Here is a 15,723-nt window from a genome sequence, read left to right on the forward strand (position 1 = left end):
TCAATACCAAGCATGCCCCTGGGCGGCCTTTTTTAAGTTGTGACAATAAAAACTGTTTGTCTTCTTCAATACTCATCATATTCAGAGCTTCGATATGAGAAATGTCAACGAGGTTGTCTAATTCTTCAGAAAAAATATTATAATGTTGTTCTTGTGTTTGTTTTCCTAGATTTATTTTTGTCCAACTTTCTCTATTTCTCATACAATATTTTAAATTTAATAACACAGTCTGAAGAATACTGTGTAGGAATACGCGCTTTTCTCCAAAATATTAAACACTCATCTATTACAATTATTATTTCATTGTGTTTCTTGTTTTTTTTTTTTATTTAATATAACTAAAAAAATTTGTTAATTTATGAACAAAAAACATACATGAAAAAAAAATTTAAAAAAAAAACAAGTTTTCGTAGTTGTTTTAAATTTTTATTTGGAAAGGATTCATAATTCGAAAAAAACTCAAATAACGTTTTTTATAGAAGATATCACGGTGATTAATATTACTTCTGTACAATTTCTGCGTACAATTAAAATTTAAGACACTGGAAAAGTATAACTGAAAACTGTCATTTTTTTAAAAAAATTAAGTGAAACTGATTTTTCTTATTTTTACGAAAAAATATTAATTTTACAAAAAAATAGTATATTACCTTATTTTGTTCACATTGAGTTCTATAAAAATTGTTCTTTGCGTTTTGGCGAAACTTCAAAAATAAAGAGCGTACACTCAAAAAAAGATAATCCACCCCATTTTTGAAGAACTTCAACCTCTTTGAGGCACGTGAAGGAGTTGACTTATTGTACTCAAATTTTACCAGTTTCATTTTTTCAGTGAACCTAACGAAATTTTGAGCCCATGACTTTGAATTTCTTAAAAAAAAATTTTTATTCTATAACTAAGGACCACCCTAATATATATATATGGAATAATGATGAACATTGACGTCAAAAGATAACATTTTCTCAGTACACAAACTTGTTTGAAGAGCCCTAACCATAAAAATACATACATTATATTATTAAAAATTTAGTTATAGAACTATATGAAAACTAAATTGTAAGAATTTTAAAACATATAATCAAGTTTATTTAAAAATAATTAATAGTTTTATAATTACTATCATCTAATGTGTTAATTTAATTAATATAATGAATTTTAAAATATTAATATTAAGATTAAATGGATATTTTAATGATTTGGTTGATTATTAATTATATACTCTAGCATATTTAATAAATTCAAAAATAGGGCACTGGCATTTATTGTAATCAAACGTACACATAATCTGTAAAATGTTAATTTTTCTGCTATACTATTTTGTTGTCAACAAATAATAATATAAAATTATATTTACACTTAAATTAGCAAAAATATTATTAAATTTTATCGCATTCTTTAAATATAATAAAATTTTATTTTTGAAAATATTGCATATGTCAATTAAAAATTCAAATCTTGTAATTTTCTTGAAAGTGATTTTAAATGTTATGAATTTATTGCTTTCTTTATCACATTAATGGTCTGATTTAAAAAAAACTGGAATACAAATTATTGTTGTAGTATCTGTAATATAAATTATAATTCAATTTAAAAAGACCAACTTAAACATAAGATAACAGAATATACTTAATAAATATTAAACTGTTTAAATCATTAAAATGCAGATTAACATGAAAGTGTATTTTTTTTTTTATACAGATTTTGCAATTAGGGTAACCAAAAGTTGTACAGCTCAGTGAATTATCAATGTTATCTGATTAAAATTAAAATTAAATAATTTATCAAAATTGTTACTAGAAAATGTTAGGTTATAATTAATGATCTTTACATAAAATCATTTTATGATACCAAATCTTTTTATTAGGTTTTTTTTATAAGATGGTAGGATGATTTGAAAAAACAATGGTTCTACAATTGTCATATTATGTTACTTCCCTATTTAGTTTTGGTTCTACTTAAAAGAATATATAGAACTATTATAATCTGTAAATTTTTCATGTTAATTTATGTTCATTGGTACCACAAAACACAAATTAACACATTAGTGTTATTTACTATTTTATATTCATTCGAATGCAAACGAAAATTGATGACTTATCATAAAGCGAGAATTTAAAAAACTAATTTAAAAGAAGAAGCCATAAGCTTTAATAATTTATGGTTATGACTGATTTTTATCTCATTTAAAATATACGAAATGACTTAATGGTAAATCGTTATCAATCCTTTGGCCATTTTCAAAAATGAATAGTTAAAAAAAAAAATCTAATATCTTAAACTTTGTAAAAACTGAAATTGATTAAATATCCAATCATTAATAGATTTAGATTATTTTATACATTCTATAAACTCACATTTAAAATATATGTACACATCAAAAAAATAATTTAATAAACTAATTTTTATATAGCAATATATGATCGTCAACGTGTCTCGTGCACTTTCTTTTTATATGTTTAAAGATTCAATATATTATTAAATAAATACAAAATTTGGTAAACTTGATGATTTTTTTAATACTATTTAAATTTAAAAATTAATTATTTCATTTTTATGTGTATAAAATATTATAAATTTAATCTAAAAAATGCAAGGACTAATATTAATTTAAATATTATTGTATTATTATTAATATGTAATAGTTAAAAAACAAATGATTTTAATTTATGTTTCCAATAAAGGTACTTGTAAATTGATTTCTTAATTTTACGACATGAAATCTGATATATATATATTTATTTATTTACGTCCAGTGGGTTAAAGTACAGATATAAGAAAACAATTAATACTTTACAAATTTAAAATTAGTTGACTTTAATAATAAAAAAATATTACAAAAGACATATAAATAAGCTTAGTATTAATTTACAAAAAATGTATGATTAAGAATGAAACAAATTATATTTTTCACTCAAAATTGCCGTGTTGGTAATTTGTATAGATTTTCTTACAATTTAGAAGCGGTAAAACAAAATTTAAAGGTAAATATCAAATCAGTGCCAACAAATGCTTTAGATAATAGTTTATACATAATAATAACTTCGAATTGCCTTAAACATCTAAGAGAAGATATAAATTTTTGCATATTTGTATCAAATCACTTTAGAATGATGGACGAAAAATGGTAAGGTTGGCTTAGAAGATTTATTCTCCTGTATTATTTCATCAGTTCTCTATTTTCTTCTATTCTAAAATATACATTTTATTATTATAGTACCATAGGAAATATTAATAAAAAATGGTTTAAGGAGGTAATAAAATAGTTCATTAATCATGGAAATGATAAGCGTTATTATAATGCTTTTGATATAAATGTGCACAAGTTAATTCTTCTCTTAGTTGTTCGTTTAAGGTGTGTTCTAACTCCTCTGATGTCCGCCTATGATTATGATAGTGATTTTAATCGTTACTAGACTTCATTCAATACTCATACTCTGGTTTTGACAAATACAGTGTAATAGTACTTTCTTTAAATTAATTTTATAAAAATTTTTGTTTTTCCTAGAATTATTTTATGAAGAACAAGTAACTAATTAGTGTAAATACTTAGCTTTGTAATGATTATTGGACCATAACAGTTTTATTTTGTACTCAGAACTTTATAAAATGTGTCGAATGGCTTTAGTTTAAAAGTTGTTGTGCACTTTATAACTTGTAATTAAACATTAAGCACTTTATAAAAATATGTTCAAACACATTATTTATACTATATGTCTAACTAAATGGCTCTATTACTTTAATATTTACGACTTAATTAGTTGCGGGACATTTTTAAGCCTCTGATAACACATTCAGTAAAATATTATTGCGTTGTTTAAATCATAATATCTAATAATACTCGTACACTTTCAAAAGCAAGTACTGATGATTTAAATCGAATAGCGTTAGAGGATAAATGTTTGTTGTGACAAATGATTTAATCAAACGTAGGATATATGTAAAACAGTCACATAAATGCTATGCACAATATAAGTTTATACGTAACACTATTTTGTATTAATAATGCATAAGTGCATAATTAAAATATTAAGCAGTTCAAGAAGCTTTATTTGCTACTTCTTATTTATTTATTACACAAAAAAAATTATTAACAGTACTAATCAAGTAACATTTTATATTTTTATTTTTTACTATAGTATCATTAATCTTAGTTAATAGGCAATAACAATCATTATATTTTTTTTGTAAACGTATTTATTTAATATAAATCTAAAATATTATAACACATTATAATATTATAATATTAAAAACTTCAAAATTTAAACAAAGTATCCTTAAATTAATTTAATTACTTTTATGATCGAATTTATAGTTACACTTGATAATTTAATGCATTGTGCATTAATAAATTTAAAAATTTTTTAAATTTCAATTTAGACGTGCAAAAAGTTTAGGCTAAATTCATTCATTTGAAAATAATAATCAATTTAATAGAAATATCTCCTTCTGTTATCTTTTATTTAGTCTTGTTAAAGTATTTGAATACTTATAATGAAATAATAGTACTTGAATAATATATTTAATATTGTTTTTAGTATTCTAAACATTTTTCGAGAACTATATTTTTAAGTACTTTTTAGTATATTTGTATTTTAAAAACTTTTTACTGTGAATTGATTTATTTAAGCATTCAAAAATATTTTTAATATGAACATAATAATTTTGTTATTGAGACAGAAGTGAATGCTGGAAAATTTTCAATGAGAACTATTTTACTATTCCTAATAGTGTAAGACCTTTTATTCAAACATATCTCTTATTAAATTCAATTTTAAAGAGGCTATTGTTTCTATGTTTTGCTTGAATAGATGTCAACATTGAAATAGAATAAGCAAAACTTAGGGTAAAGTAAGATAAATTCGTGTTACTAAGTGTTTAATAATACATTGAATTTTAGTCGAATAAACTTATTGATATAAATTTATGAACATATTGTAAAGGTATTAATACATACAAAATTTTAATTTTATAACCTTTGATTTATTTTTACTTTAGTTTAAATCTAATCAATAAATTCGGTCACACAATCGAATAGACATTCTTAATATATTTTAAAAGTATTTTTAACAAGACTTATTTTTTTCTTAAAATAATGATTTTAAGCTTATTTGAATTAATTATAAAAATAAAATATGAACAATAATATAAGATAAAAATAACTAAATTTTCTGTGACACATTACGGTGTAATAAGTACGTTTAATTATCATAAATTTAATTAAAATTAATATTATGAAAATACTTAAGGTGTGTTTAGAAAAGAAAAAAAAATGTCCTAAATCAATGGTTGAGTTTAATTTGACTACTTAAATTTATAAGGCATTTACCGCAATAGACCGGAACTTTATTGTACTTGATCAACAATACACACTCTCCGTACTAACTTCTCACTTTCCCCTTTGATTCAAAATTTCACAAACAAGCGTCACATTACCACCCGAGGGATTATCATCAATCACTTAAAAACAACTATTGAGCGTTATACTGAGACAACGCTCATATAGACTTGAATATCTCATTTTATCAAAACAAAAGCCTAAATTATGAACATGCGAAAAATCATAAAATTAAATGTTGCTAGTCGTTACATTTGTTGCAACAGTTTTTTTTTTTCTTATTTATCATCCTTATTGAAAAAATCTTAATCAAGTAAACTTGATTTTCATTTTCTTAAATTACATTCTTTCAAAGATCTAGTCAAAAGTAACTTAACTTAAAAAAAACATAAGCTCACACAATAAAGTAAATAATAATTTGTTTCATACTCAAGAAGCCGTAAAATTACAACTTAAAATAATGTAACATTATATTACTAATATATTTCAAGTATTCAAACGTTATGAATTGTTAGGAAATACTAATTATTTTAATCTTAACAGTTCACAACATCAAGAGAACATAGTTTACCATGTTATATCATATAAGTAATCTCATAGAATATATTACACAATATGATATATATAGTAGATTATAGACTATCACAAAGTTTAAAGTTGCATGTAATTTGGATTTTTTGTTTAATTGATAACGATATATTTCATTATAATTAAACTTGAATTTTTAATTACTAAAATTTTATTTATAAAACGCGCTGAAATATTTTCAATTATAATAGTTTGATATCAGAAAAGAAAAAAAATTGCAAGTCATTTGTATGTATTAAGAAAAGTTTTAATATTAGGGATATTATTATTTTATTTATCACATATTACGTTGAAACGTTTTTAGTTTATTTTTAAAAAGGTTTTGAAATAACAATTTATAAATATTAAGTGATCCTCTCATTCAAAGATACAATTCATTTTTAGATTCTTAACTATAATTTTTCTATATTGTCATTGATTGTATATTTTCATTCTTCTAAGCCAGGTACTGCATATAATTTTGTTAATATTATGTCAAAAATAACTTGTTTCCAAAATGAGAAAAGGATGACAATATTCAACAAATTATCACGTCAAATCGCTTGGATCCCACATAATATTTATTTAATAGCTAAGACTTATCATGACCTTTGTGGATGAGGTGGTAAGAGGAACTATGAATTTGTAATTCATAACAACAAACCTTTCAGCCAATGGTAAGACCTGAATATCACAGTCTGCCGTCTCCATTGGTGCTTCTCATTATTACTCAAAAGTCCTTTTGTGTGTCTTTGCATTCTAGTCCAGCAGAAAACGTTGCGCCACCATTCGTTCTCTTACCGGTAGTACCTACTACGAAGACAATGTAAATCCCGGAAAGCTTCTGTTTTTGCTCGAATGCTTCCAAACACACGGGCCTCTGTTCGTACATTTCCCCCTAAGCTCTCCGCCATATAGTTTACGTTTCCATTTGGGCGGTAAGGATTATTGTTTCTCCAATATAACTGTATAAATGTGAAGTTGACCATAAAATCAACTGTCATCACAACCATCAAGCTACAATAATTAAATATGAATTATTTGTTTAATTTTCAAATTAATATTTTATCCAATTTCTAGAATTACAGCGAACCAAAACAAAATATACACATTCACAATATAATTGGCCAGGAGTAAAGATGTTCCTGTCATCTAAAGAATTCCGTTTTATAGTGAAATCGTAAGTTCATTTGCTTCGTTTAAACTCGATTTTAAAAATGGCCCTATATTGTTGATCTTTTAAGACATCCTACATAATGTATTGTTAGACATATTTTAGAAGTTACAATGTGTTGATGATTTTATCTTAAAAACATAACATAGCTGATTTTACTCATATGACTTTCAACTCATATACATTATACGGATTTCATGGATGATGGATGAACGTTTCATTTATAGAATTTCATTTATAACATTTATTCTTTCTCTTAGTAATTCTTCTTTTTCTCGTCTAAACTACAAAAAACATTGTATTTTATGTACTTTAAAATGTTTACCATTTCATTTTCATCAGCTACTGGGTATTTTCATCAAGTTTTTTCTGTATTCGCGAAAATCCTTTTTACATTTTTATTTCATTTTTACTTTACAATTTAAATCCGGTGGTGTTGTACGGTAAATATCTCAGTTTTTATACAGTATTGTTTTTACGCCACGCATTCTACGTAGGTAATATGACCGTCAAACATTAAACAGTTTATAAATTCAAAAAGTTGTTCTTAATCAATTTTTTGAAAATGTCAGAAAAAGCCTACTGTATAATTGAGTTTAATATTCAACTTTCCAGAATAATAATAATGTCATTTCAATACATTTGATTGAAACAAACGTTAATAATTAGTACATAGAATGTTCAGTAAAGAAGAAAAGGATTTCTATTGTTCTCATTATTTAAAACAACTAACTTGTTTTCTCACTTACTGAAAATTCTGTAAACATTATTTATGTCAATACATAAAAGAACACAACATGACATTGAAAAAAGTAAAATTCAACAATAAATGTTTATTACTTCTTATTATTTTATGGAAATCGTTGTAAACAAATTAGGTGAAAAATTTAGAAGATAAATAAAACACATCAATGTAATCTAAACAGATACTCGTAAAATCTAAAACTCGTAAAACTAAAATTATTATAGAACTGTTCAGTAAGTAAGAAAACGCGTTCGATTGTTCTCATTGTTTTTAAATTCTAACCTGTTTCCTTATTTACTGAACACCCTGTGTTTGTACAGTAAAGATGTGATATTCTAAGAATATTTTATATAAATCTAAAAAAAAGGAAACCTTTATTTTTATTATGAGCGGAAATACAACTAGTGTTTTATTCTATGAGCCATTGTTAAATGTGATGTGAAAAACAACGGTTGACTAACCGACCATCATTTGTATGTTTTATAGTTGGATACTCTAGTATGTGGGTTAAAGATCACATATTTCGTTCGCACCATTTAATAAAGTGATAAATGATTCGAGATTACATCGTATCATTGTCTATACTAAAACTGAAGCTTACCTGGATCTCAGTTCGCTACTCCATACCTACCCTATGATCGCACGAGTACAAATAGATAGTTTTTTAAACGTTTATCAGAGTAAAATCAATGAATAAACATTTCTCTCTCTATATATATGTATGTATAAATTAAAAAAAAAAAAGGCTTACCATATTAATTTGTATTCATGGTAATGAATTCTTCGATAATTTCATAAACGTTAAACAAACATTTGAAAAGCAAATTTAATATTTTATTTAATATTTATATTTATATAACCCTAATAAGAATTTATTCACAAAAAAGTTCAAATAAATTGTAACTACTCACTATTAAATTTTTACTCATATTGAAAAAATACAGTTACACTGTTATTTTTTTTACATATTTTCTGTTTTGTTGAAATATTGTATTTATTTGTCAAAAAAATAATAATTATTATTATTATTATTATTATAAATGTAACTCGAAAAAAACTTAGAAAACTTCTATTTTTTAACTTTATCAAATAACTAAAATATCTTTTCTGTTTAGTGAATATTTTTGTTATCTTTAAGACATTACACAGTTTTGTAATAGACATATGTTTACTAAGTAGGATTAAATATCATACCGTTACTTACTAAAGGTAACTTTGAAAAGTTACAGTTCGCTCGTAAATTTTCTTTTGATGTTACAGCTATTATTATAAAATTATTTAACTCTTTTTGAGTTTCGATTTTTCTATACGACTCTTTGACAAGAAGGCAGAACTTGGTTCTCTCTTTTGTTCTTAATTTTCATTGTTGGAGAATATTCGAAGCTTCCGTACCATTAACGTTATACTGTAATTTTTGACAGGTTTGTTCAAGTAAGATCCATAACGTCCATTTCCTTTAACCTTTACACGTTCTATAGTCATAAATTAATAATTAACGCAAACGGTATTAACCACAATTAATAAACGTTTACATTAAGTTGTATAGTATTTATACAAGTAGAATAGTTTATGAAATTACTTGTAAATTTAATTAAAACCTACAGGTTATATAATAAAAAATAATCAAATTTCTATAAACCATAAAATTAATTAATTTTCAAAATACAGAAATAAGTTATGTATTGTCATTTAAAATAATTAAGTATAAATTATATATTATAAAATTTGTACTAATATTATAATTTAAAAAACATAGTTCAGTATTTACTCATATACATTTGTAGAGTGAGTGTTTTACATTTAATCAACTGTTTACGCATGTATATGCTATATGTGTTATTAATTAACTTTAGAACTGTAGAAACTTGTGAATTTTAAATACGACAAAACAAACAAAAATATGCCTGGTGATTAATAATCAGGACGGCTTAATTATATATATATATATCGTTTTTGGCATTACAATTTTGATTTATATCAAAACATTAAATTTATTTTTAAGCTTATTCAATTTTATATAAAAAAAATTACAAATGTAATTACTTATCAAAGTATAAACAACTTATTTTATAAGTATATCGGAAGTTGTTTACTAAATATTAATAGCACAATAAATTTAAATGTCAATAAGTAGCACTGCAGTTGATTGAACAATCAATTTTGTTACAATTCACATGCACTAAAAATGTGTTATATGAAGTTGAAATACGTTTTCGACGTCATATATTTGAAACACGTGTACCATTATATTTGTTTGTTCTTGTAATTGCTATCAAAAACCCATTGCCCAATAATGTCAAGTGATTTTGAATTGGAAAATGTTGCCCTGGGACTGAGAATAGTTATCAACCGGATATTTGATTTTGGTGACTATCATCACGTGTAGAACAATTTGTAATACATGTCATGTACTTTATCAAATTCAAACTGTTCATTATTGACAATATACATAAAAAATAATACATGAAGGCAATAGTGTTTCAATAGTCTATATAGTCAATAAAAACGTTTTTAAAACGAGATTTTCCAGAACGTATGTTTGTAAATAATTCATATTTTTTACTTAATGGAATTATTATTATTTAGACTATTTAATGTAAAAATAAAAATTTCTAGTTAAGGATATATCTAATGTCAAAAAAAGAAATTTTAAAAATGTTTTTTTGGAAATCATAAGGGTTTCAATTCATAAAGAAATGGATCAAACGTTATTTTTTAAATATTCGATTATTAATTTAACTAAAATATTTAAGCAACCAATAATTGCTGATTTCATTGTATCATTGGAATCAACGTTAATACAGCACATACATAGCAATACATTGAGGAAACGAGTGAAAACTAAAACGCCGTTAAAATTGCTTTGGGAAACAATGTTTACAATCATGATTTATATCCCCAAACTGTATAAATTGAATATATCTGAAAACAACGCAATCCAAAAGATAGGGTGTGTGAGTATGTGTGCATGTATCAATATCCGACCGTACCGCGGGTATCGTGAATAATGTTTCCTTTTCCTACAGGGCAGTAAAGATATGAGGGACCGATATTTCCATTACTGTCGGCAAATGCGACCAACGGTCATTTGGAAAACAAAAATACTTTTTTTTTTAAATTACACAAAACCACCAAATAAAATCAGTGGTTATCGAGGTTTTGCAATTGTGGCAAAGGATACCCTTTATTTTATAAATATATACAATTTTTTACCCTGCTAATAGCTTTTTGAACACCAAGGATCCACTATACAAACAAAAGTATAAAAAACACCGACATTTAAGCTGAAATGTTTAAGCCACACATCTACATTAATCATAATATTTTAACTAAATATTACCGGAGAACGTGTTTCGCTAAGTAATAAATTTAATTGGTCTATAAAATCAAATTATGTAGACTTTATTTCATTACAGTAAGATTTACAAACGTATTAAATTTAAATTGTATTATGCATGATTAATCTTGAGTAATATCATTTATTTTGAAATGAAACACAATTTATTATTTTAATTTAGATGGATTAGACATAGAGGCTTAAATATGTTGGAGTGGGTGATGATATTTTTATCACTAGACATTCTTTGGCCTCATTCCTCCTCCCGTCGAGATGTAAAAATATTAATAACTTCTGAAATACTGGTCCATAAGTTGTCATCCACTGGTCATTTTCTTAATTAGATCATATTCTACTTTATAAGCTAGTTAAATATGTATGTTTTCATTAAAAATAAAATTGTCACATATATAAGACATAAAAACCTAAAAAGTATTCTATAACAGATAAATAGAAATACATAAAAAAAAAACACAGAAAAATTATTTTTTTAAGACAATATGAGTGGCTAGCATTAAAAGAATCACTTTGTATACTTGTAGTTCTATGTCAATTATAGTTATTTTTTATGACTGAACATAGAATATGTATTATATTTTAGCTTTGATGCGAACCTGGGAAGATATTAATTTTACAACTATGAGTTTATTTATTTTTTTTTTATCTTCGATTGAAAGTATGATGTTATAATAAGGAACTTCATATTCTATTGCAAGAATTTGCTGTCACTTCAAAATAACGACTAGCAATTGTAAATTAATGCGGGTCAAGCATAGATAGAGATTATATCTGGATTGTCCCAAAGGAATCAAACTAACGGTTTTCACTGCCGTCTTGTTTGCAGTAGAATTGCAGGTAAATCTTCATAGTTGTTCAAGTATAGAAACGAAGTACCAATGCTCATTATATTTTTTTAAACAAAATCAGTTCTTACAGTATTTGTTGTTATGACTTACCGGGTCATTTTCGAAAACAATTGCCCGAGAAATGTGGAATATATTTGTAAGGTGTGGAACAGCATACAAATCTATCACATTATTCAAATTTTATTACTTGGACCTCGCAACGCTCCTTTCAAATCATCTGATATTTGTTTTTATTTCTAGTAAATATTTTATTTGTTATGAAAGAATGANAACGGATTCTATTGTTCCATTAGGTATACGGCCTTTTAGGTATTGTTCGATGAACATATATGTTTTACGATTGTTTGCAATTTATTGTAATAACATAAATAAATATTTTGAAAATTAAATTCATACAGCTTGATTTTTAATATTTTAATATTTATTTTTAATTAATATAATACTTTTTAATAACAATAATTTATTACTAATACATACATTTATAATTTGCTAATTGAATTTATTTGATGTGAATTTATTCTAAGTAATTCGCTAAAACTATATAAATAATTTAATTACACAAATTCTAACAAAAATGTATTTACAATTGCATACAAGTTAAATTAAAAATGATTAATACACTTTAAAACAACAATACTTAAATTTTCGAAAATAAAGTGTTACATATATTTTATTTTATTTATTCATTTTAAGATTAATTGATATAATTTATAAATTATGTTACATATAAATAAATAATAAATTTAATAAAATTTACGTTCTTAATTGGAAAAAATGACACCCTAGGTCACGGTCTACTCCTAAATACGCTACTGTTTTGAAAAGTTGTTAACATAACAAACATATATTTCATGAATAATTTTCACAAAAAACTTAAGGTAAATTTTTAAAAGATGATTTATTACGAGGTGCAAGGATGCAACCAACAAAATAGTTGTTACACGTATTACGATTTTTAATTAATATTACTGAGTAATCATAATATAATATTATGTTTCAATTTATTTAACATATTAACTGAAAAATGGAAATTAATTTATAATAGTGAATATAATATTTTAACATTTTGTACCCAACCAAACAAATATGTTTGTCTAAAAGGCAAGTGTAAGGGTCAAACCTTTCTTTTGTTATTTATGACCGTCCGTTCGATCGACCGTTCGCTAACGGATGGTTTCTATTATACGTTGTGACGAACGTTTTTTAATGTTTTGAACGGTCGTCCGTTCGATGTTTCATACGTTCCGAACGTGTTCACGGACAACGTTCGCTATATAAACCTATATAAAATAAAATCTGAACGTATACGTTCGTGAACGGACGATTCAAAAATAGACCCCCTGATATTTGTTTTTATTTCTAGTAAATATTTTATTTGTTATGAAAGAATGATAATTTCAAACCAAGACAGTTATTTATTTAGAATGCAATAACATAATTAGCGCTTCTTTAAATTTAAGTGTATTTCATTCATTGTTTTCATCTTATATCTAAATGTCATGTGCATGAATGAGTAAATATAAACTTAAATTGTCCGTTAGGGAAGTCTTTTTTTTTTTGTAATATTTCTGTTTTTATTAGTATATGTACAAGTTTATTATTCGGAACTGAGCTTAGAACAATAAATTACATTGTTCTTGATAAAATTTTACTTTCAAATTATGCTTCCAGTTAGGTGAAAATAGGAAATGTAATTTATGTAACTAATCACGAAAAGATAGTAAATTTAGCTGAACAAAATAAAGCGAACATTACGTTTCGTGTTTAGTAAATTAATTTACGATTCTCGTGTACAAAAGAATTGATCGTAAGTGCAAGGATTTATTTTCTGAAAACACGAACGCAGATTAAGCAACCTTAACGATAGTACATGGAATGAACGGGCAATTCACAGAATATAGGTACCTAATGGGTACATACTACAACCGTAATAATGTAGGTTTGTTATCTATTTTTTCTACAGTTTTATAAAAGTCTATAGTTTTTAAAATTTATAAAGCAGTAAAGTAGAATTTGTTATGATATCATAAGTAAGTATCTATTAAAAATATTTAATGATTAAACAATTTAAATGAAATTTAAGCATTGTAAATGGAATAGAAATATTTATTGAGCAATTGTTTAATCATTGACAGCTTAATTAACTGTAACTAAATATTATACTTTATTTAATTTATTTTTATTTACATATTTTTCTCAATTTATAAATTAATTTGTATGTTCATCCATTATCCGTTGTATAACTAGTATACTTGATATACTATATATAATTACAAAATACTAGATAATCTTTTATTAACTATATCTTTTCAAATAGCAACATACATAATTAAGTAGATTATTTATCAGAAAATGATCTAATTAAGAAAATGGCTGTCCGACAATAATAACTTTTGGATCAGTATTTCGGAAGTTATTAACAATTTAAAGTGATGACTGAAGGTAAGGTGCGACGTTTTGTTATTTTTATCACTGGACATTTTTAGGCCACACTTCAACTCCTGCCAGGATATAAAAATGTCAATATTTTTTAAAATAAAGTCGTATTGACTAGTCATTTTCTTAATTATATCATTATATATTAAATTAAATTATAAGTTCATATTTAAAAAAATAAAATTCATATTCTTATAATACATAAAGGATAAACATGAAAATTAATGCATGATTGAAAAAAACGAAAAAAATTCTTAATATTATTTTTATTTTTAACTTAATTAAGTGTTCAATGTTAAAATATTCATCCTGTTTAATTATATCCAATTTCTCTGAAATGAAACGAATTCTTTGGGTATGATAGGTGAATATATTCTCCATACCTAGACAATGCGTTACTGTATGTATAACTAAAATATTCATTTATACAAATTATTTTGATAAAAATAAAATATTTTAAATTATTTCTTGTCTTAAGTAAAATGTTTAAGACTTGATTTAAATCTCAAATATTAAATTCATACAAAACAAACAATAAATCTAAATAATTAGTTTACATGTTTAGTTAACATTAAAAAATTATTTCAAAAAAGTGGCTTAACTAAAGTCTAGGGTACATATTTTTTCATCGGTCATATTTACTTTAGTATAAAGAAAAATAAACATTAGATTTTTATAAAAATATGATACACAAAATAAGCCAACAATTTTTTGTTGATGAAATGAGAAAATCATTCTAAACGTCTATTTTTTGTAAAGTCTATCAGATTATCAGCTGAACATGATCTCTCTTCCCTTTTATTTATCCTTTGGCCAAAATATAATGACCTGCTGCGCAGCTATCGTGCAAAAGAGAGACTAAGTAAGCACTGAGTGATTTTCGACCTATTCCGTCGTTTTGTATGATTAATTATTTACTGCGGTGGAAAACTATCGTCTATCACACGAAAGCCACAAGTTCGATAAGGCACATCTGTGATCATGTTTGGTGAGGTCTACCTTTTAAAAGAGAATATTTATGAAAATGCCGAGGATATCACATTTTTTATCAGCCCACTGGATATCTATTATTATTTATTTTAAATATTGATAACCTATGATTCCGCACATTAGTGTGACATTAAGGTACATGGTATTTTTATAAAATTGATACAAACCAACCGTGACTAATATTATTTATGATCACATTTGTTGACAGTAGCAGGTTATTTTATTTCTATAAAGTGTTAAATCATGTTATATTTATCGTGAATTGAATACTT

The sequence above is a fragment of the Daktulosphaira vitifoliae genome, unplaced genomic scaffold (assembly GCF_025091365.1).
Source record: "Daktulosphaira vitifoliae isolate Bord-2020 unplaced genomic scaffold, ASM2509136v1 Scaffold_1, whole genome shotgun sequence".
In the NCBI taxonomy this organism is placed as follows: domain Eukaryota; kingdom Metazoa; phylum Arthropoda; class Insecta; order Hemiptera; family Phylloxeridae; genus Daktulosphaira; species Daktulosphaira vitifoliae.